The sequence below is a fragment of the Ornithorhynchus anatinus genome, chromosome 20, assembly GCF_004115215.2.
Source record: "Ornithorhynchus anatinus isolate Pmale09 chromosome 20, mOrnAna1.pri.v4, whole genome shotgun sequence".
Taxonomy (NCBI): Eukaryota; Metazoa; Chordata; class Mammalia; order Monotremata; family Ornithorhynchidae; genus Ornithorhynchus; species Ornithorhynchus anatinus.
Window position 1 is genome coordinate 15,463,523 of NC_041747.1, and position 22,923 is coordinate 15,486,445.

Consider the following 22,923-nt stretch of genomic DNA (forward strand, 5'->3'; position numbering starts at 1 on the left):
TTAGGACAGAAGAAAAGGTTTGGCTAGGAGAAAAGGTTTGGCTAGCGAAAAGTTTTGGCTAGGCCAACAGGTCAGGCCAGAAGAAAAGGTTTGGCTAGGAGAAAAGGTTAGGCCAGGGAAAAGGGTTTGTCCAGGAGAAAAAGTTAGGCCAGCAGAAAAGGTTGAGCTAGGGAAATGGTTTGCTAAGGGGAAAGGTTTAGGCCAGGAGAAATGGTTTGGCTAGGGGAAAAGGTTAAGCCAGGGAAAAAGGTTAGGGATCATTAGGGGAAAACTAAGGTGACCCGTGCGTCCTCTCTTGAAGCCTCCTGAGAAGAATACAACTCCTCCTCCTGCTGATCCCCTCCAGGAACTGGCTGTCCAGCACCTCGGTCCGGGTGCCTTCCCTGGCGAGGACGAGGAACACTCCAATGGTCCTCCCACCCTGCGCCCCCCCCCCAATGCCTCACGTGCAGCTCCTCACTCGACTTGGCTCTGTCATGCACGGGGTGGCCCCGTGGAGGGGCAGCAGCCTCCAACTAGCCCGAGATGGCCAGGGAACCGCCGGCACGCCCCACCGGGTTTCTGGCCTGGGAGGGGAAGAGAAACGCAAGAGTGAGCTCCCCAGCCACACTCCCTGAGTATCCCCTGCCGGTTCACCCTGGCAGCTCGTTGTCGTCCCGCCCACCCCCACCCTCACTCGGCCTGGAAAGAGTCCCATCCCAGTCCCTTGGGACAGACCCCGCGGGCCGATCCTGGGTGGGCCGGGAGGTTCGGCTCTGGGGCCAGCACCTCCCTCGGAAGGGGGAGCCGGGGGTGGGGCTGCATCGTCCCCGGCCAATCGGAGACAACTCGCTTTCTGCACAGAGCCCGGGCCCCTATTCTCCCCTGAGTGGCCTCAGCCTCATCACTCTTCTTCCCCCCAGGATTCACACAAACACACACACACACACACACACACACACACCCTCTTTGAGGTAGCAGTGCGGTCCATTCAGTCAGAGGGAAAATCTGGGATTGGAGTGTACCCACAGGACAAGAGAGAGGATCCTCAAAACCGAGGAGAAGCCCTGAGCAACCCTTTTTTGCTAAACTGGCAGAAAAATGGTTTGGGACCAGGCCCACAAGGCAAAAGTGGGATGGGGGTGGGGGAGAGGCCCCAAAGCGTACATAAGGGTTTGGGGCCAAACCTGCAAGGCTAAGGCTGGGGAGGCCCAAATGGGAAGGAAAGGATTTGGGGAAACGGGTGGCAAACGTCTCTGGGCCTAAGGTAACTCCTCCGGAAAATGGGGAGTAAGACGGTGAACCCCACGTGTCACAGTCCGACGACCCTGGATCTAGCCCAGCGCTTAGAACAGGGCATTGCACGTGGACAGGCTCAATAAATACCACTGAAGGAATGAAAGTGCAGGCCGGGGACACGGTTAGCCAAGGGGAAAATGTTAGGCTAGGGGAGCAGGGGACAGGAGGGGAAAAGGTTCGTCTGCGGCACAGGTTTAGGCCACGGGAAAATGTTCTTCTTCAGGCCAGAAGAAAAATTTAAGCCAAGAGAAAAGGTTAGGCCGGGAGAAAATGTTAGGCCGGGAGAAAAAGTTACGCCAGGGAACAAGGTCAGGCCAAGAGAAAACGTTGGGCTAGGAGAAAAGGTTTGGGGAGGGGAAATGTTCAGCCCAGGGAAAAAAGGTTAGGCCAGGAGAAAAGTTTAGGCCAGCAGAAAAGGTGAGGCCGGGAGAAAAGGTTAGGCCGGGAAGAAAGGTTTGGCCAGGGAAAAAGGTTTGCCCAGGAGAACAGGTTTGCCTAGGGAAAAGGTTGGGCTAGGAGAAAATGTTTGCTTAGAGGAAAGGTTTGGGCTCGGAGAAAAGGTTTGGCCAGGAGAAAATGTTAGGCCAGGAGAAAAGTTTAGGCCGGGCTGGAAAGGTTAGGCCGGGCTGGAAAGGTTAGGCCGGGCTGGAAAGGTTAGGCCGGGCTGGAAAGGTGAGGCCGGGAGGAAAGGTGAGGCCGGGAGGAAAGGTTAGGCCGGTAGAAAAGTTGAGACCGGGAGGAAAGCTTTGGCTAGCAAAAAAGTTTTGGCCAGGAGAACAGGTTTGCCTAGGGAAAAAGGTTGGGCTAGGAGAAAACATTTGCCTAGAGGAAAAAGATGGGCTCGGCGAAAAGGTTTGGCCAGGAGAAAAAGTTAGGCCGGGAGAAAAGGTTAGGCCGGGAGAAAAATTTAGGCTGGGAGGAAAGATTAGGCTGGGAGGAAAGGTTAGGTCAAGGAAACAGTTTGGCTAGCGGAAAAGGTTAGGTTAGAAGAAAAAGGTTTCGCTAGGGGAAAAGGTTAAACCATGGAAAAACTTTGGCCTGGCGAAAAGCAGAGGTGAGTTGGAAAAATGTAGCCAGGGGAAAAGTTCAGGTCCGGAGAAATGGTGAGGCCAGGACAACAGATTTGGCTAGGGAAAAGCTCAGGCCAGGAGAAGAGGTTATGCCAGGGAAAAAGTTTGGCCTGGTCAAAAGGTGAGGTGAGTTGGAAAGGTTCGCTCAGGGCGCAAGGTTAGACAGGGGGACAGGTGAGGCCAGGAGAAAAGGTTTGGCTCGGCAAAAAGGTTAGGGGAGGGAAAAGGTTTGGCTAGAGGAAAAGGTCAGATGAGGGGAAAAGGTTTGGCTAGGCGAAAAAATGAGCTGAGTTGGAAAGGTGAGGTCACGGCAAAGGTGAGATGGGGGTAAGGTTAGGCCAGGAGAAAAAAGTTAGCCGAGGAGAAAAGGTTTGACCTGGAGAAAAGGTTAGGCCAGGGAAACAGTTTGCCTAGGGGAAAAGGTTAGGCCAGGAGAAAAGGTTTGGTTATGAGAAAAGGTCAGGCCAGAAGAAAAGGTTTGGCTAGGGGAAAAAGTCAGATGAGGAGAAAAGGTTTGGCTAGGAGAAAAGGTCAGGCCAGATGAAAAGGTTTGGCTAGGGGAAAAGGTTAGGCCAGGAGAAAAGTTTCGGCTAGGCGAAAAGGTTAGGCCAGGAGAACAGTTTCGGCTCCAAGAAAAGGTTTGGATAGGCGAAAAGGTTAGGCCAGGTAAAAAGTTTGGCTAGGAGAAAAGGTCAGGCCAGAAGAAAAGGTCAGGCCAGAAGAAAAGGCTTGGCTGGGAGAAAAGGTCAGATGAGGAGAAAAGGTTTGGCTAGGAGAAAAGGATAGGCCAGAAGTAAAGGTTTGGCTAGGAGAAAAGGTCAGGCCAGGAGAAAAGATTAGGCCAGGGAAAAAGGTTTGTCCAGGAGAACAGGTTTGCCTATGGAAAAAGGTTGGGCTTGGAGAAAACGTTTGCCTAGAGGAAAAGGTTGGGCTCGGGGAAAAGGTTTGACCAGAAGAAAAAGTGAGGCCAGGAGAAAAGGTTGGGCTAGGAGAAATGGTTTGGCGAAGGGAAAAGGTCAGCCCAGGGAAAAAGGTTAGGCCAGGAGAAAAGGTGAGGCCGGGAGAAAAGGTTAGGCAGGGAGAAAAGGAGAGGCTGGGGAGGAAATGTTCAGCCCAGGGAAAAAGGTTAGGCCAGGAGAAATGGTTTGCCTAGGGAAAAAGGTTGGGCTAGGAGAAAACGTTTGCCTAGAGGAAAAGGTTGGGCCGGGGAAAAGGTTTGACCAGAAGAAAAAGTGAGGCCAGGAGAAAAGGTTGGGCTAGGAGAAATGGTTTGGCGAAGGGAAAAGGTCAGCCCAGGGAAAAAGGTTAGGCCAGGAGAAAAGGTGAGGCCGGGAGAAAAGGTTAGGCAGGGAGAAAAGGAGAGGCTGGGGAGGAAAGGTTTGGCCAGGGAAAAAGGTTTGCCAGGAGAAATGGTTTGCCTAGGGAAAAAGGTTGGGCTAGGAGAAAACGTTTGCCTAGAGGAAAAGGTTGGGCCGGGGAAAAGGTTTGACCAGAAGAAAAAGTTAGGCCAGGAGAAAAGGTTAGGCCGGGAAGAAAGGTTAGGACAGGGAAACAGTTTGGCTAGGGGAAAAGTTTAGGCCAGGAGAAAAGGTTTGGCTGGGAGAAAAGGTCAGGCCATAAAAAAAGGTTTGGCTAGGGGAAAAGGTCAGATGAGGAGAAAAGGTTTGGCTAGCAGAAAAGGTCAGGCCAGAAGAAAAGGTTTGGCGAGGGGAAAAGGTTAGGCCAGAAGAAAAGGTTAGGCCGGGAGGAAAGGATAGGCCGGGAGGAAAGGGTAGGCCGGGAGGAAAGGTTAGGCCGGGAGGAAAGGGTAGGCCGGGAGGAAAGGGTAGGCCGGGAGGAAAGGGTAGGCCGGGAGGAACGGGTAGGCCGGGAGGAAAGGGTAGGCTGGGAGGAAAGGTTAGGCCGGGAGGAAAGGTTAGGCCGGGAGGAAAGGTTAGGCCAGGGAAACAATCTGGCTAGGAGAAAAGGTTAGGCCAGGGAAACAGTTTGGCTAGGGGAAAAGGCTGGGCTAGAAGAAAAAGGTTTCGCTAGGGGAAAAGGTTAAGCCAGGGAAATGTTTGGCCTGGCGAAAAGCCGAGGTGAGTTGGAAATGTTTAGCCAGGGGCAAAGGTCAGGCCTGGAGAAGAGGTGAGGCCAGGAGAACAGATTTGGCTAAGGAAAAGCTGAGGCCAGGAGAAAAGTTCAGACTAGGAGAAAAGGTTAAGCCTGGGAAAACGTTTGGCCTGGCCAAAAGGTGAGGTGAGTTGGAAAGGTTCGGTCAGGGGCAAAGGTGAGACGGGGGAAAGGCTAGGCCAGGAGAAAAAAGTTAGGCAAGGAGAAAAGGTTTGCCCAGGAGAAAAGGTTTGGCCGTGAAGAAAGGGTAGGGCAGGGAAACATTTTGGCTAGGGAAAAAGGTTAGTCCAGGAGAAAAGGTTAGGCTCGAAGGGAAGGTTTGGCCAGGGAAAAAGGTTCGCCCAGGAGAACAGGTTTGCCCAGGGAAAAAGGTTGGGCTAGGAGAAAACGTTTGCTTAGAGGTAAAGGTTGGGCTCGGGGAAAAGACTTGGCCAGGAGAAAAATTTAAGCCAGGAGAAAAGGTAAGGCCCGGAGAAAAGGTTAGGCCGGGAGAAAAGGTTAGCCGGGAGAAAAGGTTAGGCCGGGCGAAAAGGTTAGGCCGGACGAAAAGGTTAGGCCGGGCAAAAAAGTTAGGCTGGGAGAAAAGGTTAGGCCGGGAGAAAAGTTTAGGCCGGGAGAAAAAGTTACGCCAGGGAACAAGTTCAGGCCACGAGAAAACGTTGGGCTAGGAGAAAAGGTTTGGTGAGGTGAAATGGTCAGCCCAGGAAAAAAGGTTAGGCCAAGAGAAAAAGGTTAGGCCAGGAGAAAAAGTTTGGATAGGGGAAAAGGTCAGACAAGGAGAAAAGGTTTGGCTAGCAGAAAAGGTCAAGACAGAAGAAAAGGTTTGGCGAGGGGAAAAGGTTAGGCCAGAAGAAAAGGTTTGGCTAGGAGAAAAGGTTAGGCCAGGAGAAAAGGTCAGGGCAGTAGAAAGGATTAGGCCAGGGAAAAAGGTTTGTCCAGGAGAAAAAGTTAGGCCAGCAGAAAAGGTTGAGCTAGGGAAAAGGTTTGCTAAGGGGAAAGGTTTAGGCCAGGAGAAAATGTTTGGCTTAGGGGAAATGGTTAAGCCAGAGAAAAAGGTTAGGGATCATTAGGGGAAAACTAAGGTGACCCATGTGTCATATATTGAAGCTTCCTGAGAACAATCCTTCTCCTCCTCTTGCTGATCTGGGGGAAGAGAGGACGAACCCTTTTCCTCCCGGAACTGGCTGTTCAGCAGCTCGGTCCGGGAGGCTTTCCTGGAGAGGACGAGGGCTACTCCGATGGTCCTCCCACCCCACTGCCCCCCGACCCACGACTCACGTGCAGCTCCTCACTCGACTTGGCTCTGTCAGGCACGGGGTGGCCCCGCTGAGGGGCAGCAGCCTCCGGCTAGGCCATGATGGTCAGGGAACGCCCGGCAAGCCCCACCGGGTGTCTGTCCTGGGAGGGCAAGAGAAAGGCAAGAGTGAGCTCCAGAGTCACACTCCCTGGGTTTCCCCTACCAGCTCACCCCGGCACCTCATCGTCGTCCGCCCGACCCCGGCCCTCACTTGGCCTGGAAAGAGTCCCATCCCAGTCCCTTGGGACAGACCCCGCGAGGCCTATCCTGAGCGGACCGGGAGGGTCTGCTCTGGGGCCAGCGCATCCCTCGGAAGGGGGATCCGGGGGTGGGGCTGCTCCTTCCCCGGCCAATCGGAGACAACTCGCTTCCTGCACAGAGCCCGGGCCCCTATTCTCCTGAGTGGCCTCAGCCTCATCGCTCTTATTCCCCGCAGGAGTCACACACACACACACACATATAGCCCCTCCTCTTTGGGGTAGCAGTGCGGTCCATTCAGTCAGAAAAGGTTTGGCCAGGAGAAAAGGTTAGGCCGGGAGGAAAGGTTAGGCCGGGAGGAAAGGTTAGGCTGGGAGGAAAGGTTTAGGCCGGGAGGTAAGGTTAGGCCGGGAGGAAAGGTTAGGCCGGGAGGAAAGGTTAGGCCAGGGAAACAGTTTGGCTAGAGGAAAAGGTCCGACGAGGGAAAATGTTTGGCTAGGCGAAAAGGTGAGGTGAGTTGGAAAGGTGAGACGGGGGAAAGGTTAGGCCAGGAGAAAAAAGTTAGCCAAGGAGAAAAAATTGAGATAGGAGAAATCGTTAGGCCGGGAGAAAAGGTGAGGCCGGGAGAAAAGGTTAGGCAGGGAGAAAGGAGAGGCTGGGAGGAAAGGTTTGGCTGGGAGGAAAGGTTTGGCCAGGAAAAAGGTTTGCCAGGAGAACAGGTTTGCCTAGGGAAAAAGGTTGGGCTAGGAGAAAACGTTTGCCTAGAGGAAAAGGTTGGGCTCGGGGTAAAGGGTAGACCAGAAGAAAAAGTTAGGCGAGGAGAAAAGGTTAGGCCGGGAGAAAAGTTTAGGCCGGGAGGAAAGGTTAGGCCGGGAGGAAGGTTAGGCCGGGAGGAAGGTTAGGCCGGGAGGAAAGGTTAGGCCGGGAGGAAAGGTTAGGCTGGGAGGAAAGGTTAGGCCAGGGAAACAGTTTGGGCTAAGGGAAAAGGTTGGGCTAGAAGAAAAAGGTTTCGCTAGGGGAAAAGGTTAAACCAGAGAAAAAGTTTGGCCTGGCGAAAAGCCGAGGTGAGTTGGAAAAGTTTAGCCAGGGGCAAAGGTCAGGCCCAGATAAGAGGTGGGGCCAGGAGAACAGATTTGGCTAGGGAAAAGCTCAGGCCACGAGAAAAGGTCAGACCAGGAGAAAAGGTTAAGCCAGGGAAAAAGCGTGGCCTTTCCAAAAAGGTGAGGTGAGTTGGAAAGTTTAGCTCAGGGGCAAAGGTTAGACAGGGGGACAGGTGAGGCCAGGAGAAAAGGTTTCGCTAGGCGAAAAGGTTAGGCCGGGGAAAAACCTTGGCTAGAGGAAAAGGTCAGACTAGGGGAAAACGTTTGGCTAGGCGAAAAGGTGAGCTGAGTTGGAAAGGTGTGCTCAGGGGAAAAGGTGAGACAGCGGGAAAGGTTAGGCCAGGAGAAAAAAGTTAGCCGAGGAGAAAAGGTTTGCCCAGGAGAAAAGGTTAGGCCAGGGAAACAGGCTAGGGGAAAAGGTTAGGCCAGGAGAAAAGGTTTGGCTAGGTGGAAAGGTCAGGCGAGAAGAAAAGGTCTGGCTAGTGGAAAATGTCAGATGAGGAGAAAAGGTTTGGCTAAGCGACAAGGTTTGGCTAGGCGACAAGGTTTGGCTAGGCGACAAGGTTTGGCTAGGCGAAAAGGTTTGGCTAGGAGAAAAGGTCAGGCCAGAAGAACAGGTTTGGCAAGGAGAAAAGGTGAGGCCAGGAGAAAATGTCAGGCCAGAAGAAAAGGTTGGGCTAGGAGAAAAGGTCAGGCTAGGAGAAAAGATTAGGCCAGGGAAAAAGGTTTGTCCAGGAGAAAAATTTAGGCCAGCAGAAAAAGTTGATCTAGAAAAAAGGTTTGCCAAGGGGAAAAGTTTAGCCCAGGAGAAAAGTTTTGGCTAAGGGAAAAGGTTAAGCCAGGGAAAATGGTGAGGGATCATTAGGGGAAAACTAAGGTGACCCATGCATCCTCTCTTGAAGCCTCCTCAGAAGAATCCTCCTCCTTCTCCTGCTGATCTGGGGGAAGAGAGGACGAGACCTTTTCCTCGGGGAATTGGCTGTCCAGCAGCTCTGTCCGGGAGCCTTGCCTGGCGAAGACGAGGGCTACTCCAATGGTCCCCCCATCCCGCTGCCACCTCCCCCATGACTCACGTGCAGCTCCTCACTCGACCTGGCTCTATCAAGGACGGTGTGGCCCCGCGGAGGGGCAGCAGCCGCCAGCTAGGCCTAGATGGCCAGGGAACCCCCGGAACGCCCCACCGGCTGTCTGGCCTGGGAGGGTAAGAGAAAGGCAAGAGTGAGCTCCCCAGCCACATTACCTGGGTTTCCCCTGCCGGTTCACCCCGGCACCTCGTTGTCGTCCCGCCCACCCCCGCCCTCACTCGGCCTGGAAAGAGTCCCATCCTAGTTCCTTGGGACAGACCCCGCGAGGCCGATCCTGGGTGGACCGGGAGGGCATGCTCTGGAGCCAGCGTCTCCCTCAGAAGGGGGAGCCGGTGGTGGAGCTGCTCTGTCCCCGGCCAATCGGAGACAACTCGCTTCCTGCACAGAGCCCGGGACCCTATTCTCCCCTGAGTGGCCTGAGCCTCATCACTCTTCTTCCCCCCCAGGATTCGCTCACACACACACACACCCTCCTCTTTGGGGTAGCAGTGCGGTCCATTCAGTCAGAGGGAAAATCTGGGAGTGGAGTGTGCCCACAGGACAGGAGAGAGGATCCTGAAAGCCAAGGAGAAGCCCTGAGCAACCCTTTTTTGCTTAAACTGGCACAAAAATGGTTCGGGACCAGGCCCGCAAGGCAAGAGTGGGGCAAGGGGGTGGGTCCCAGAAGGGAACGTAAGGGTCGGGAGCCAAACCTGCAAGGCTAAGGCTGGGGGGGGGGGGCACCCAAATGGGAAGGAAACCATCTGGGGGAAACGGGCAAGCCACCCTGGCTCCGCCACTTCTCAGCTAGGTGACTGGGGGCAAGTCACTTAATGTCTCTGGGCCTCAGGTAGCTCCTCTGGAAAATGGGGAGTGAGACGGCGAGCCGCACGTGGCACAGTCCGATGACCCTAAATCTAGCCCCGCGCTTAAAACAGGGCTCTGCACATGGCCAGCGTTCAATAAATACCACTGAAGGAATCAAAGTGTAGGCCGGGGACAAGGTTAGCCTAGGGGAAATGTTAGGCTAGGGGAGCAGGGGACAGGAGGGGAAAAGGTTCGCCTGCGGCACAGGTTTAGACCACGGGAAAAGATTCGGCCAGGGGAGAAGGCTAGGCCAGAGAAAAAGGGCAGGCCAGGAGAAAATGTTGGGCTAGGAGAAAAGATTAGGCCAGGAGAAAAGGTTAGGCTAGGAGAAAAAGTTACGCCAGGGAACAATGTCAGCCCAGGAGAAAAAGTTGGGCCAGGAGAAAAGATTTGGCGAGGGGAAAGGTCAGCCCAGGGAAAAAGGTTAGGCCAGGAGAAAAGGTGAGGGCGGGAGAAAAGGTGAGGGTGGGAGAAAAGGTTAGGCAGGGAGAAAAGGTGAGGCTGGAAGGAAAGGTTAGGCCGGGAGGAAAGGTTTGGCCAGGGAAAAAATTTAGCTAGGAGAAAAGTCAGGCCAGAAGAAAAGGTTAGGCTAGGGGAAAAGCTTTGGCTAGGCGAAAAGGTGAGGCTAGGAGAAAAGGTCAGGCCAGAAGAAAAGGTTAGGCTAGGAAAAAGGTCAGGCCAGAAGAAAAGGTTCGGCTAGGAGAAAAGGATAGGCCAGAAGAAAAGGTTTGGCTAGGAGAAAAGGTCAGGCCAGGAGAAAAGAAAAGGCCAGGGAAAAATGTTCGTCCAGGAGCCCCCCGGCGCTCGGCCCAGAAAGGGTCCCGTCCCGGTCCCTTGGGGAGAGACCCCGCGAGGCCGAGCCGGGGCAGACCGGGAGGGTCTGCTCTGGGGCCGGCGCCTCCCTCGAAAGGGGGACCCGGGTGTGGGGCTGCTCCGTCCCCGACCAATCGGGGAGAATGCGCATCCTGCGCGGAGCCCATGTCCCTGGGCTACCCTGAGGCGCCTCGGCCTCATCACTCTGCTTCCTCCCAGGATTCACACCCACCCACCCTTCTTCTCTTTGGGGCAGCAGTGCAGTCCAGTCAATAAGAGGGAAACTCTGGAAATGGAGTCGGCTCACAGTAAAAGAGAGATGATCCGCAAAGCCCAGGACAAGCACTGAGGAACCCTGTGGTTCTTCAGCTGGCACAAAAATGGTGCGGGACCAGGCCCGCAAGGCCAAAGCCGGGCAGGGGGAGGGCTGGGGGAGTGTCCCAGAAGGGAACGTAAGCATTGGGGGCCACACCGGCAAGGCTAACGCTGGGGGGGGTGCCCGATGGCAAGGAAAGGATTTGGGGGAAACGGGCAAGGCAGCCTGGCTCCACCACCCCTCGGCTAGGGGATTGGGGGCGGCTCACTTAACGGCTCTGGGCCTCAGGGGAGTCCTCTGGCAAAGGGGGAGGGAGCCGGGGAGCCCCACGGGGCACAGGGCCAGGATCCTGGACCGGGCCCAGCGCTGACAACAGGGCTCTGCGCAGAACCCGCGCTCACTTAATGCGACGGAAGGAATGAGAGGGCGGGCCAGGGACCAGGGGAGCCCAGGGGAAAATGGGAGGCGAGGGGAGCAGCGGACAGGAGGGGTAAGGGTGTGTCTGCAGCACGGCCTGAGGCCGCGGGGAAAGGTTCCGCCAGGGGAAAGGGTGAGGCCAGGGACAAAGCGCAGGCCAAGAGCAAAGGGGAGGGGAGTTAGACAAGTGAGGCCAGGAGAAGAGATCGCGGCAGGAGACAAGGGGAGGCAAGGAAAAAGGTTAGGCCCGGGAAAACAGGGCAGACCAGGGGAAAGGCTGAGGCCGGGAGAAAAGGTCTGGCCAGGAGAACCAACTAAACTGAAGAGAAAAGCTGGGCCCACGGCAAAAGGTTAGGCCGGGAGAAAAAGTGAGGCCGGGAGCAAAGCTTTGGCCAGGAGAAAAGGTCAGGCCGGAGAAAAGCTCAGACTAGAAGAAAAGGTCAGACTAGCAGAAAAGGTCAGACTAGCAGAAAAGGTCAGGCCAGGAGAAAAAAGTGAGCCGAGGAGAAAAGGTGGGCCCAGGACAAAAGGTTAGGCCGGGAGCAAAGCTTGGCCCAGGAGAAAAGGTCAGGCCGGGAGAAAAGCTCAGACTAACAGAAAAGGTCAGAATAGCAGAAAAGGCCAGACTAGCAGAAAAGGTCAGGCCAGGAGAAAAAAGTGAGCCGAAGAGAAAAGGTGGGCCCAGGACAAAAGGTTAGGCCGGGAGAAAAGGTGAGGCCGGGAGCAAAGCTTGGGGCAGGAGAAAAGGTCAGGCCGGGAGAAAAGTTCAGACAAGCAGAAAAGGTCAGACTAGCAGAAAAGGTCAGGCCAGGAGAAAAAAGTGAGCCGAGGAGAAAAGGTGGGCCCAGGACAAAAGGTCAGGCCGGGAGAAAAGGTGAAGCCGGGAGCAAAAGTTTGGCGAGGGAAAAAGGTAAGGTGAGTGAGAAAGGTGAGGTCTGGGGCCAAGGGGAAACCAGGGGACAGGGGAGGCCAGGAGAAACTGGGAGACCCGAAGAAAAGGTTAAGCCAAGGAAAAAGGTCAGAGGAGGAGAAAAGCTGGGCCCAGGAGAAAAGCTTTGGCCAGGGAAAACAGGTCAGACCAGGAGCAAAAGCTTAGGCCAGGAGCAAAGGTGTGGCCGGGAGAAAAGTCAGGCCAGGAGCAAAGGTTTGGCTGGGAGCAAAGGTCAAACCAGCCAAAAAGGTCCGACTAGGAGCAAAGGCTGGGCGAGGGAAAAAGGGGAGGCCAGGAGAACAAAGGGAGCCGAGGAGGAAAGGTGGGCCCAGGAGAAAAGGGGGCACTCGAGGAAACAGGTGGCGCTCAGGGCCAAGGTCCGGCCCGGGAACAAGGTGGGCCCGGCCCAAAGATGAGGGGAGTGGGCAGAGTGGAGCCCGGGGCAAAGGTCAGGCGCGGAGCCGAGGGGAGGCCAGGAGACAAGATTGGGCTCGGAGCCAAGGTGAGACCGGGACAAAAGGCGAGGGGCAGAGCAAGGGTTTCTTTCGCTGAAGGCAAAAGGGTCGGCCCAGGAAAGAGGTCAGGCCTGGACGGAGCCGAGGTGGGCCTAGGCCAAAACGTGGGGCGAGGCCAAAAGGGGAGGTGGTGAGGGGGAAAGGGGAGGTCAGGAGAGAAAAGGGAGCCGAGGAGAACAGGTTGGGCCAGGAGCAAAGGGGAGAGGCCCGGAAGAAAGGGGAGGCCAGGGAGACAGTTGGGCTAGGGGAAGAGGTGAAGCCGGGAGCAAAGGGCAGACCCGCCGACAAGATTTGGCTAGGGCTAAAGGTGGGACGAGGAGGGAAAAGTCAGACCCAGGGCAAAGGTTGGGCCGGGAGACCAAGGGGAGAGGCCAGGAGCCAAGGGGAGGGGAGGGAGGAAAGGGAGGCCAGGAGCAGAGGGGACGGCAGGAGACAAGGGGAGGGGAGGCCAAAGGTTAGGGCCGGGAAAACAGGTCGGCCAGGACGGGGGCAAAGGGGAGGCCGGGAGCCAAGAGGGAGCCGAGGAGAAGAGGTGGGCCCCGGGGAAGAGCAGGGGAGGCCGGGAAGAAAGGGGAGGCCAGAAAAGAGTGGGGCAGCGAGAGGAGAAGGGGAGGCCAGGGCAAAAGGTCAGGCCGGGAGCAAACGTCGGGCCAGGAGAGAAAAGGTCCGACGAGGGCAAGAGGGGAAGCCCGGGAAAAAAGGGCAGGCCAGGAGGCAAGGTGGGGCGAGGGGAAGAAGGGAGGGCAAAAGAGGGGACAAAGCGGGGGAGCCGTCGGTCCGGGGAGAGTGGACGGCTCCTGAGAGGCGGCAGCAGAAGAAAGAGGGAGAACAAGAAGCCTCCTCTTGGGCGGCCTGCTCGTCTGGGGGAAGGGAGGTGGAGGCGGAGGAAGCAGAGGAGGCGGAGGCGGATGGCTAGTCCGCGACGGCCCTGCGGTCCAGCCGCTCGGGGCCGGGAGCCTTCCCCCGGCGGCAGCGACGATGACGACGGGGGCGACTGGGAGGGTCCTGCCCCCCACAACCCCCCCATGACTCACGTGCAGCGCCTCTCCTCCCTCGACTGGGCTCAGGGAAGAAGCAGCGCGGGGTGGCCCCCCCGAGGGCCGGGCGGCAGCCTGCAGCGGGCCCCGGCTGGCCGGGGCAGCCCCGGCACACCCCACCGGGGTTCGGGCCTGGGAGGGCAAGGGAAAGAAAGGCCAGAGTGAGCGAGCGAGCTCCCGCCTCCAGCCTGGCTGGGGGTGGGGGGGCAGCCCCTGCCCTCCCGCGGCTCCTCAGCCGGGCACCGCGGTGTCGCCGTCAGCCTCCCCTGCCCCGCCCCGCCCGCCCTCAGCCCGGAAAGAGGCCCAGCTGCGCGGAGCGGGAGGGTCTCCTCGGGGGGCCTGCGCTGCCCTGGGAGAGGAGGGGGGCCAGCCCCTCGAAGCGGCCCAGGCGAGGAGGCGGGGAGGGGAGGCGGGCAGACTGAGGCAGGGGGGAGGCCGGGCTGTAGGCCGGGGGGGGTCGGGATCTGCTCTGTCCCCGGCCAAGCCGAGAGGACTCGCTGGCCACACGGAGGCGGGGCCCCTAGGCTCCCTGGAGGGACCTGCGCCTCATCCCGCCACGAGTCCCCAAGACAGACACCCCCCCGCCCCCTTGCTCGCTGGGGTAGCAGTGCAGGGGTCACGCAGGGAGAGGCCAAAGAGGGGAGGGGAGTCTGCTCCCAGGAGAAGACCGAGGATCCCCCAAGCCGCGAGCGGCACGGAGCCCCCGTCGGGGGCTGCCATGGGCCCCACCATGGGGCGGGGGCCGAGCCTGCCAGCCCAAGGTTGGGGGGGCGGGGACCCAGAGGGCAATGCTCAGGGCTGGGGTCCAAAACGGCAAGGCGAAGGCCGCAAGGGGCGGGGGGGGGGAGGCCTGGGGCCAAGGGGAGGCAAGGGCACCCGGGGAGACCCGTAGAACCGGTCAGGCCCGGGGGGGACCCGTGAGGCCGAGGGAGGAAGGGCGGCCATGGGGAGAAGGCAGCGAGACGGGGAGAAGAACAGCCGAGGCGAGGGGAGACGGGGGGCAGCTTGGGGGCAAGGGGAGGCCGGGAGAAAAAAACGGTGAGCCCAGGACAAAAGAGGGGGCAGGAGAAAAGGGTGGGCCAGAAGGAAAGGGGAGGACCGAGAAACAGTTGGGCTCGGGCAAGTGGGGAGGCCCAGAGAAAGTGGGGCGCCCGGGGTAAAGGGGAGGCCCGGGAAGAAAGGTTGGCATGCAGAAAAGAACAGGCGAGGGGAAAGGGTGGGGAGAGGCGAAAAGGGGAGGGGAGTTGGCAAAGGTTGGGTTGGGGGCAAAGGGAAGACAGGGGGCCACGGGAGGCAAAGAAAAAGGGGAGGCTCACGGAAAAGGGGAGAGGCGAGGAGCAAAGGTTAGGGCCGGAGAAAAGATGGGGCGAGGGCCCCAGGTGGGGCGGGAGGAGAGAGTGAAGGCCGGGAAAAGTGGGGCCGGGTGAAAAGGGGATGGAGGGGGCAAAGGTGGGCTCCGGGGCAAAGGGGAGATGGGGGGAAAGGGAGTTAGGCCGGGAGAAAGGGGGTGGCTAGGGAAAAAGGTCAGGCCGGGAGCAAAGGTCGGGCCGGGAGCAAAGGTCGGGCCGGGAGCAAAGGTGGCGCTAGGGGGACAAGGTGGAGCCAGGGAAACAGGGGAGGCAAAAAGAGGGGACAACTCAGGGGACCCGTCCGTCCTCTCTTGAAGCCTCCTGAGAAGAAGAAGAAGAAGAAGAAGAAGAAGAAGAAGAAGAAGAAGAAGAAGAATCCTCCTCCTCCCCTCCTCCCCCTGCTAACCTGGGGGAAGCCAGTAAGGAGGCCTTTTCCTCCAGGAACTGGCGGTCCAGCAGCTTGGGGCGGGAGCCTGGCCTGGCGATGACACGGGCTACTCTGATAGTCCTTCCCCCCCCGCTCCTCCCCCGCCCCGCCCCGCCCCACCCATGACTCAGGGGCAGCTCACTCGACTCGGCTCGGTCCAGCACGGGGTGGCCCCGCGGAGGGGCAGCAGCCCTCCAGCTAGCCCGAGGTGGCCACGGAACCCCCGGCACGCCCCACCGGGCGTCGGGCCTGGGAGGCAAAGAGACAGGCAAGAGTGAGTTACCCAGCCACGCTCCCAGGGTTGCCCCTGCTGGCTCACCCCGGAAGCTCGTCGACGTCATCGTCATTCTCCGGCCCCCGGCGCTCGGCCCGGAAAGGGTCCCATCCCGGTCCCTTGGGGAGAGACCCCGCGAGGCCGAGCCGGGGCAGACCGGGAGGGTCTGCTCTGGGGCCGGCGCCTCCCTCGGAAGGGGGACCTGGGTGTGGGGCTGCTCCGTCCCCGGCCAATCGGGGAGAATGCGCATCCTGTGTGGAGCCCGCGCCCCTGGGCTACCCTGAGGCGCCTCGGTCTCATCACTCTGCTTCCTCCCAGGATTCACACCCACCCACCCTTCTTCTATTTGGGGCAGCAGTGCAGTCCAGTCAATAAGAGGGAAACTCTGGCAATGGAGTCGGCTCAAAGTACAAGAGAGATGATCCGCAAAGCCCAGGACAAGCACTGAGGAACCCTGTGGTTCTTCAGCTGGCACAAAAATGGGGCGGGACCAGGCCCGCAAGGCCAAAGCCGGGGGGGGGGGGGGGCGTCCCAGAAGGGAACGTAAGCGTTGGGGGCCAAGGCGGCAAGGCTAAGGCGGGGGGGGGAGGGCGATGGCAAGGAAAGGATTGGGGGAAAAGGGCAAGGCAGCCCGGCTTCACCACCCCTCAGCTAGGGGAATGGGGGCGGCTCACCTAACGGCTCTGGGCCTCAGGGGACTCCTCTGGCAAAGGGGGAGGAAGCCGGGGAGCTCCACGGGGCACAGGGCCATGATCCTGGATCGAGCCCAGTGCTGACAACAGGGCTCTGCACAGAGCCCGCGCTCACTAAATGCTACAGAAGGAATGAGAGGGCGGGCCGGGGCCCAGGGGAGCCCAGGGAAAAATGGGAGGCGAGGAAAGCAGGGGACAGGAGGGGTAAGGGTGCGTCGGCGACATGGCCTGAGGCCGCGGGGAAAGGTTCCGCCAGGGGAAAGGGTGAGGCCAGAGACAAAGGGCAGGCCAGGAGCAAAGGGGAGGGGAGTTAGACAAGTGAGGCCAGGAGAAGAGGTCACGGCAGGAGACAAGGGGAGGCAAATAAAAAGGTTAGGCCCGGGAAAACTGGGCAGACCAGGAGAAAGGCTGAGGCCGGGAGAAAAGGTATGGCCAGGGGAACCAACTAAACCGAAGAGAAAAGCTGGGCCCACGACAAAAGGTTAGGCCGGGAGAAAAGGTGAGGCCGGGAGCAAAGCTTGGGGCAGGAGAAATGGTCAGGCCGGGAGAAAAGTTCAGACAAGCAGAAAAGGTCAGACTAGCAGAAAAGGTCAGGCCAGGAGAAAAAAGTGAGCCGAGGAGAAAAGGTGGGCCCAGGACAAAAGGTCAGGCCAGGAGAAAAGGTCAGATTAGCAGAAAAACTCAGACTAGCAGAAAAACTCAGACTAGGAGAAAAGCTCAGACTAGCGGAAAAGGTCAGACTAGCGGAAAAGGTCAGGCCAGCAGAAAAGCTCAGACTAGCAGAAACGGTCAGACTAGCGGAAAAGGTCAGGGCAAGTGAAACAAGTGAGCCGAGAAGAGAAGCTGGGCCCATGACCAAAGGTTAGGCCGGGAGAAAAGGGGAGGCTGGGAACAAAGGTCAGGTAAGGAGAAAAAAGTGAACCAAAGAGGAAAGCGGGGCCCACAACAAAAGGTCATGCCGGGAGAAAAGGTTAGGCTGGGAGAAAAGCTCGGACTAGCAGAAAAGCTCAGACCAGCAGAAAAGGTCAGACTAGCAGAAAAGGTCAGATTAGCAGAAAAGGTCAGGCCAGGAGTAAAAAGTGAGCCGAGGAGGAAAGCTGGGCTCACAACAAAAGGTCAGGCCGGGAGAAAAGGGGAGGCCGGGAGCCAAAGTTGGGCAAGGGAAATAGGTGAGGTGAGGGACAAAGGTGAGGGCAGGGGCCAAGGGGAGACCGGGGGACAGGGGAGGCCAGGAGAAACCGGGAGGCCCGAAGTAAAGGTGAAGTCAGGGAAAAAGGTCAGAGGAGGAGAAAAGGGGGGCCCCAGAGCAAAGGTTTGGCCGGGGAACACGGATCAGGCCAGGAGCAAAAGGTCAGGCTGGGAGCAAAGGTGGGGCCGGGAGAAAAGTTAGGCCAGGAGCAAAGGTTTGGCCGGGAGCAAAGTTTTGGCCGGGAGCAAAGGCCAGACCCGCCGAAATGGTCCAACAAGGAGCAAAGGCAGGGCGAGGGAAAAAGGGGAGGCCAGAACAACAAAGGGAGCTGAGGAGGAAAGGTGGGCCCGGAGAAAAGGGGGCACTCAAGGAAACAGGCGGCGCCTGGGGCCAGGTCAGACTTGGAGTCGAAGGGAGGCCAGGAAACAAGACGGGGCTTGGGGCCAAGGAGAGGCCCGGACCAAAGGCGAGGGCCTGAGCCAGGGTTGTTTGCACGGAAAGCAAAAGGGTCGGGCCGGGAAAGAGGTTGGGCCCGGACGGAGCCAAGGCGGGCCGAGGTCACAACGTGGGGCGAGGCCAAAAGGGGAGGTGGGGAAGAGGAAAGGGGAGGCCAGGAGCAAAAATGGAAATGGACCGAGCAGAACAGGTTGGGCCGGAAGCAAAGGGGAGAGGCCGGCAAGAAAGAGGAGGCCGGGGAGCCAGCTGGGCGAGGGGAAGATGGGAGGCCACGAGCAAAGGGGAGCCCGCAGGCCTCCAAGGTGAGGGGAGGGAGCAAAGGGCAGACCTGCCGCCAAGCTGGGGCAAGGGCCAAAGGTGGGGCGAGGAGGGGAAAAAGGTCCGACCCAGGGCCAAGGCTGGGCAGGGAGCCCAAGGGGAAGGGGAGGGAGCCAAGGGCAGGCCAGGAGTCGAGGGGACGGCAGGAGCCAAGGGGAGGCGAGGAGAAAAGGTGGGCCCCGGAGAAGAGCAGGGGTGGCCGGGAAGCAAGGGGAGGCCAGGAGAGAAAAGGTCCGACGAGGGCAAGAGGGGAAGCCCGCGAAACAATGGCAGGCCAGGAGCCAAGGTGGGGCGAGGGAAAGGAGGGCGGGCTAAAGAGGGGACAAAGCGGAGGAGCCGTCGGGCGGGGGGGGGGGCGGCCGGCTCCTGCGAGGCGGCAGCAGAAGAAAGAGGGAGAAGAAGCAGCCACCTCCTGGGCGGCCTGCTGGTCTGCGGCTAGGGAGGCCGAGCGGAGGTGGAGGAGGAGGAGGCGGACGGCTGCTCCGCCAGGGCCCGGTGGGCAGGCCTCTCGGGGTCAGGAGCCTTCCCGTCAGAACAGCCGAAAAGGACCGACGAGGAACAAAGGCTGGGCGAGGGAACAACAAAGGGAGCCGAGGAGGAAAGGTGGGCCCCGTAGAAGAGCAGGGGAGGTTGGGAACCAAGGGGAGGCCAGGCAAAGAGTGGGGCGGCGAGGGGACAAGGGGAGGCCGGGAGCAAAGGGCTGGCCAGGAGACAAAAGGTCCGACCAGGGCAAGAGGGGAAGCCCGGGAGACAAGGGCAGGCCAGGAGCAAAGGTGGGGTGAGGGCAAGGAGGGCGGGCTAAAGAGGGGACAAAGCGGGGGAGCCGTCGCTCCGGGGCGGGGGGGTGGCCGGCTCCTGCGAGGCGGCAGCAGAAGAAAGAGGTAGAAAAAGCAGCCGCCTCCTGGGCGGCCTGCTAGTCTGCGGTTAGGGAGGCCAAGGTGGAGGCCGAGGCGGAGGAGGCGGCGGAGGTGGAGGCGGAGGAGGAGGTGGACGGCTGCTCCGCCAGGGCCCGGCGGGCCAGCCGCTCGGGGCCGGGAGCCTTCCCCCGGCGGCGGCGACCACGACGACGACAGGGACGACTCGGAGGGTCCTGCCCCCGTCACCCCCCAACCCCATGACTCACGTGCAGCGCTTCTCCTCCCGCGACTGGGCTCAGGGAAGTAGCAGCACCGGGTGGCCCCTCCGAGGGCCGGGCAGCAGCCTGCAGCGGGCTCCAGCTGGCTGGGGCAACCCTGGCACACCACACCGGAGTTGGGGCCTGGGAGGGCAAGAGAAAGAAAGGCCAGAGTGAGCGAGCGAGCGAGTGAGCTCCCGCCTCCACCCTGGCTGGGGACGGGGGCACCCCCTGGCCTCCTGCGGCTCCTCAGCCAGGACCCGTCCCACCCCGCCCCGGCCGCCCTCAGCCCAGAAAGAGGCCCAGCTGCGCGGAGAGAGAGGGTCTCCTTGGGGGGACCTGCACTGCCCTGGGAGAGGAGGGGGGCCCGCCCCTCGAAGCGGCCCAGGCGAGGAGGCGGGGAGGGGAGCCGGCCAGACTGAGGCAGGGCGGAGGCCGGGCCGCAGGCCAAGGGTGGGGGGGTCGGGATCGGCTCGGTCCCCGGCCAAGCCGACAGGACTCGCTGGCCGCACAGAGGCGGGGCGCCTGGGCTCCCTGGAGGGGCCTGCCCCTCATCCGACCCGAGTCCCCCAGACAGACAGACACCCCCGCCCCGCTCCCTTGCTCTCTGGGGTAGCAGCACAGGGATCACGCAGGGAGAGGCCAAAGGGGGGAGGGCAGTCCACCCCCAGGAGAAGACCGAGGCTCCTCCAAGCCGACAAGCGGCAGCGAGCCCCCGGTGGGGGCTGCCACGGGCCCCACCATGGGGCGGGGGCCGAGCCCGCCAGCCCAAAGTGGGTGGGCGCGACCCAGAGGGGGATGCTCAGGGCTTGGGGCCAAAGAGGCCAGGCGAAGGCCGCAATGGGGGGGGGGGCTGGGGCCAAGGGGAGGCCAGGGCAACCGGGGAGACCCGTGGAACCGGTCAGGCCCAGGGGTGGGGGGGAGACCCGTTAGCCCGAGGGAATAAGGGTGGCCACGGGGAGAAGTCGGCGAGATGGGGAGAACAACAGCCGAGGCGAGGGGAGATCGGGGGGCGGAGGGCTGGGGAGCAAGGGGAGCCCGGGAGAAAAAAACAGTGACCCCAGGACAAAAGAGGGGGCAGGAGAAAAGGGGGGGGCAGGAAGAACGGGGAGGCCCGAGACACAGTTGGGCTTGGGCAATTGGGGAGGCCGGGAGAGGGGGACGCCCAGAGTCAAGGGGAGACCCGGGAAAAAGGTTGGCGAGAAGAAAAGATCAGGCGAGGGGAAATGGGGGGGGGCAGTTGGCAAAGGTTGGGGCGGGGGCCAAGGGGAGACAGGTGGCCACGGGAGGCACCGAGAAAGGGGAGGCTCAGGGAAAACGGGAGAGGCCAGGAGCAAAGGCAAGGGCCGGAGCAAAGATGGGGCGAGGGCCCCAGGTGGGGCGGGAGGAGAAGGTGAAGCCCGGGAAAAAGTGGGGCCGGCTAAAAAGGGGACGGGAGGGGGCAAAGGGGAGACAGGGGGAAAGGGACATTGGCTGGGAGAAAGGGGGGGGCTAGGGATAAAGGTCAGGCCGGGAGCTAAGGTCAGGCCCGGAGCAAAGGGGGCGCTGGGGGACAAGGGGGAGCCAGGGAAACAGGGGAGGCAAAAGGAGGGGACAACTCAGGGGACCCATCCGGCCTCTCTTGAAGCCTCCTGAGAAGAAGGAGAAGAAGAAGAAGAAGAAGAAGAAGAAGAAGAAGAAGAAGAAGAAGAAGGAGGAGGAGGAGGAGGAGGACGAGGAGGACGAGGAGGACGATGAGGAGGAGGAAAAGAAGAAGAAGAAGAAGAATCCTCCTCCTCCTGCGGACCTGGGGGAAGCCAGTGAGGAGGCCTTTTCCTCAAGGAACGGGCGGTCCAGCTCGGGGTGGGAGCCTGGCCTGGCGACGATGCGGGCTACTCCAACGGAACTTGCCCCCCTCCCCCGCCCCCCCATGACTCACGGCCAGCTCCTCACTTGACCCGGCTCGGTCCAGCATGCGGTGGCCCCGTGGAGGGGCGGCAGCCTCCAATAGCCCGAGGTGGGCAGGGAACCCCCAGCACACCCCACCGGGCGTCAGGCCTGGGAGGCAAAGAGACAGGCAAGAGTCTGCAGCCACGCTCCTGGGGTTGCCCCTGCCGGCTCACCCCGGCAGTGCGCCGTTGTCGTCCCCGCGGCCCGCCCACGCCTGCACTTGCCCCGGAAAGGGTCCCGTCCCGGTCCCTTGGGGAGACACCCCGCGAGGCCGAGCCTGGGCGGACCAAGAGGGTCTGCTCTGCGGCCGGCCCCTCCCTCCGAAAGGGGACCCGGGGGTGGGGTTGCTCCGCCACAGGGCCAATCAGGGAGAAGGAGCATCTTGCGCGGAGCCCGGGCCCCTGGGCTTCCCTGAGGAGCCTCGGCCTCGTCACTCTGCTTCCCCCCCAGGATTCACACCCACCCACCCTTCTCCTCTTTGGGGCAGCAGTGCAGTCCAGTCAATCAGAGGGAAACTCTGGCAATGGAGTCGGCTCACAGTACAAGAGAGATGATCCGCAAAACCCAGGACAAGCACTGAGGAACCCTGTGGTTCTTCAGCTGGCACAAAAATGGGGCGGGACCAGGCCCACAAGGCCAAAGCCAGGCAGGGGGAGGGTGGGGGGAGCGTCCCAGAAGGGAACGTAACCGTTGGGGCCCACACCAGCAAGGCTATGGCTGGGGTGGGGGGGGCCCGATGGCAGGGAAAGGATTTGGGGGAAACGGGCAAGGCAGCCCGGCTCCGCCACCCCTCGGCTAGCGGACGGGGGGCGGCTCACTTAACGGCTCTGGGCCTCAGGGGACTCCTCTGGGAAAGGGGGAGGAAGCCGGGGAGCCCAACGGGGCACAGGGCTACGATCCGGGATGGAGCCCAGCGCTGACAACAGGGCTCTGCACAGAGCCTGCGCTCACTAAATGCGACGGAAGGAATGAAAGAGGCGGCCGGGGACAAGGTGAGCCTAAGGGAAAATGGGAGGCGAGGGGAGCAGGGAACAGGAGGGGAAAGGGTGCGTCTGCGGCACGGCCTGAGGCCGTGGGGAAAGGTTCCGCCGGAGAAAGGGTGAGGCCAGGGACAAAGCGCAGGCCAGGAGCAAAGGGGAGGGGAGTTAGACAAGTGAGGCCAGGAGAAGAGGTCGTGGCAGGAGAGACAAAGGGAGGTGAGGAAAAAGGTTAGGCCCGGGAAAACAGGGCAGAGTACAGGACAAAGGCTGAGGCCGGGAGAAAAGATCAGGCCAGGAGAAACAACTGAGCCGAGAAGAAAAGCTGGGCCCTCGACCAAAGGTTAGCCCGCAACAAAAGGTGATGCTAGGAGAAAAGCTCAGACTAGCAGAAAATGGCAGACGAGCAGAAAAGCTCAGACTAGCAGAAAAGGTCAGACCAGCAGAAAAGGTCAAGCCAGGAGAAAAGCTCAGACGAGCAGAAACGGTCAGAATAGCGGAAAAGGTCAGGCCAAGGGAAAAAAGTGAGCCGAGGAGAAAAGCTGTGTCTAGGACAAAAGGTTAGGCCGGGAGAAAAGCTCAGACTAGCAGAAAAGATCAGACTAGCAGAAAAGCTCTGAATAGCCGAAAAGGTCAGACTAGCAGAAACGGTCAGGCCAAGAGCAAAAAGTGAGCCGAGAAGGAAAGCGGGGCCCATGACCAAAGGTCAGGCCGGGAGAAAAGGGGAGGCCGGGAGCAAAGGTCAGACAAGCAGAAAAGCTCAGACTAGCAGAAAAGGTCAGAGTAGCAGGAAAGGTCAGACCAGCAGAAAAGATCAGACTAGCAGAAAAGTTCAGACTAGCAGAAATGGTCACACTAGCAGAAAATCTCAGACTAGCAGAACAGGTCAGACTAGCGGAAAAGGTCAGGCCAGCAGAAAAGCTCAGACTAGCAGAAACCGTCAGATTAGCGGAAAAGGTCAGGCCAGGAAAAACAAGTGAGCCGAGGAGAAAAGCTGGGCCCACTACCAAAGGTTAGGCCGGAGAAAAGGTGAGGTCGGGAGAAAAGCTCAGATTAGCAGAAAAGCTCAGACTAGCAGAAAAGGTCAGACTAGCAGAAAAGGTCAGACTAGCAGAAAAGGTCAGACTATCGGAAAAAGTCAGACTAGCAGAAAAGGTCAGACTAGCAGAAAAGGTCAGACTAG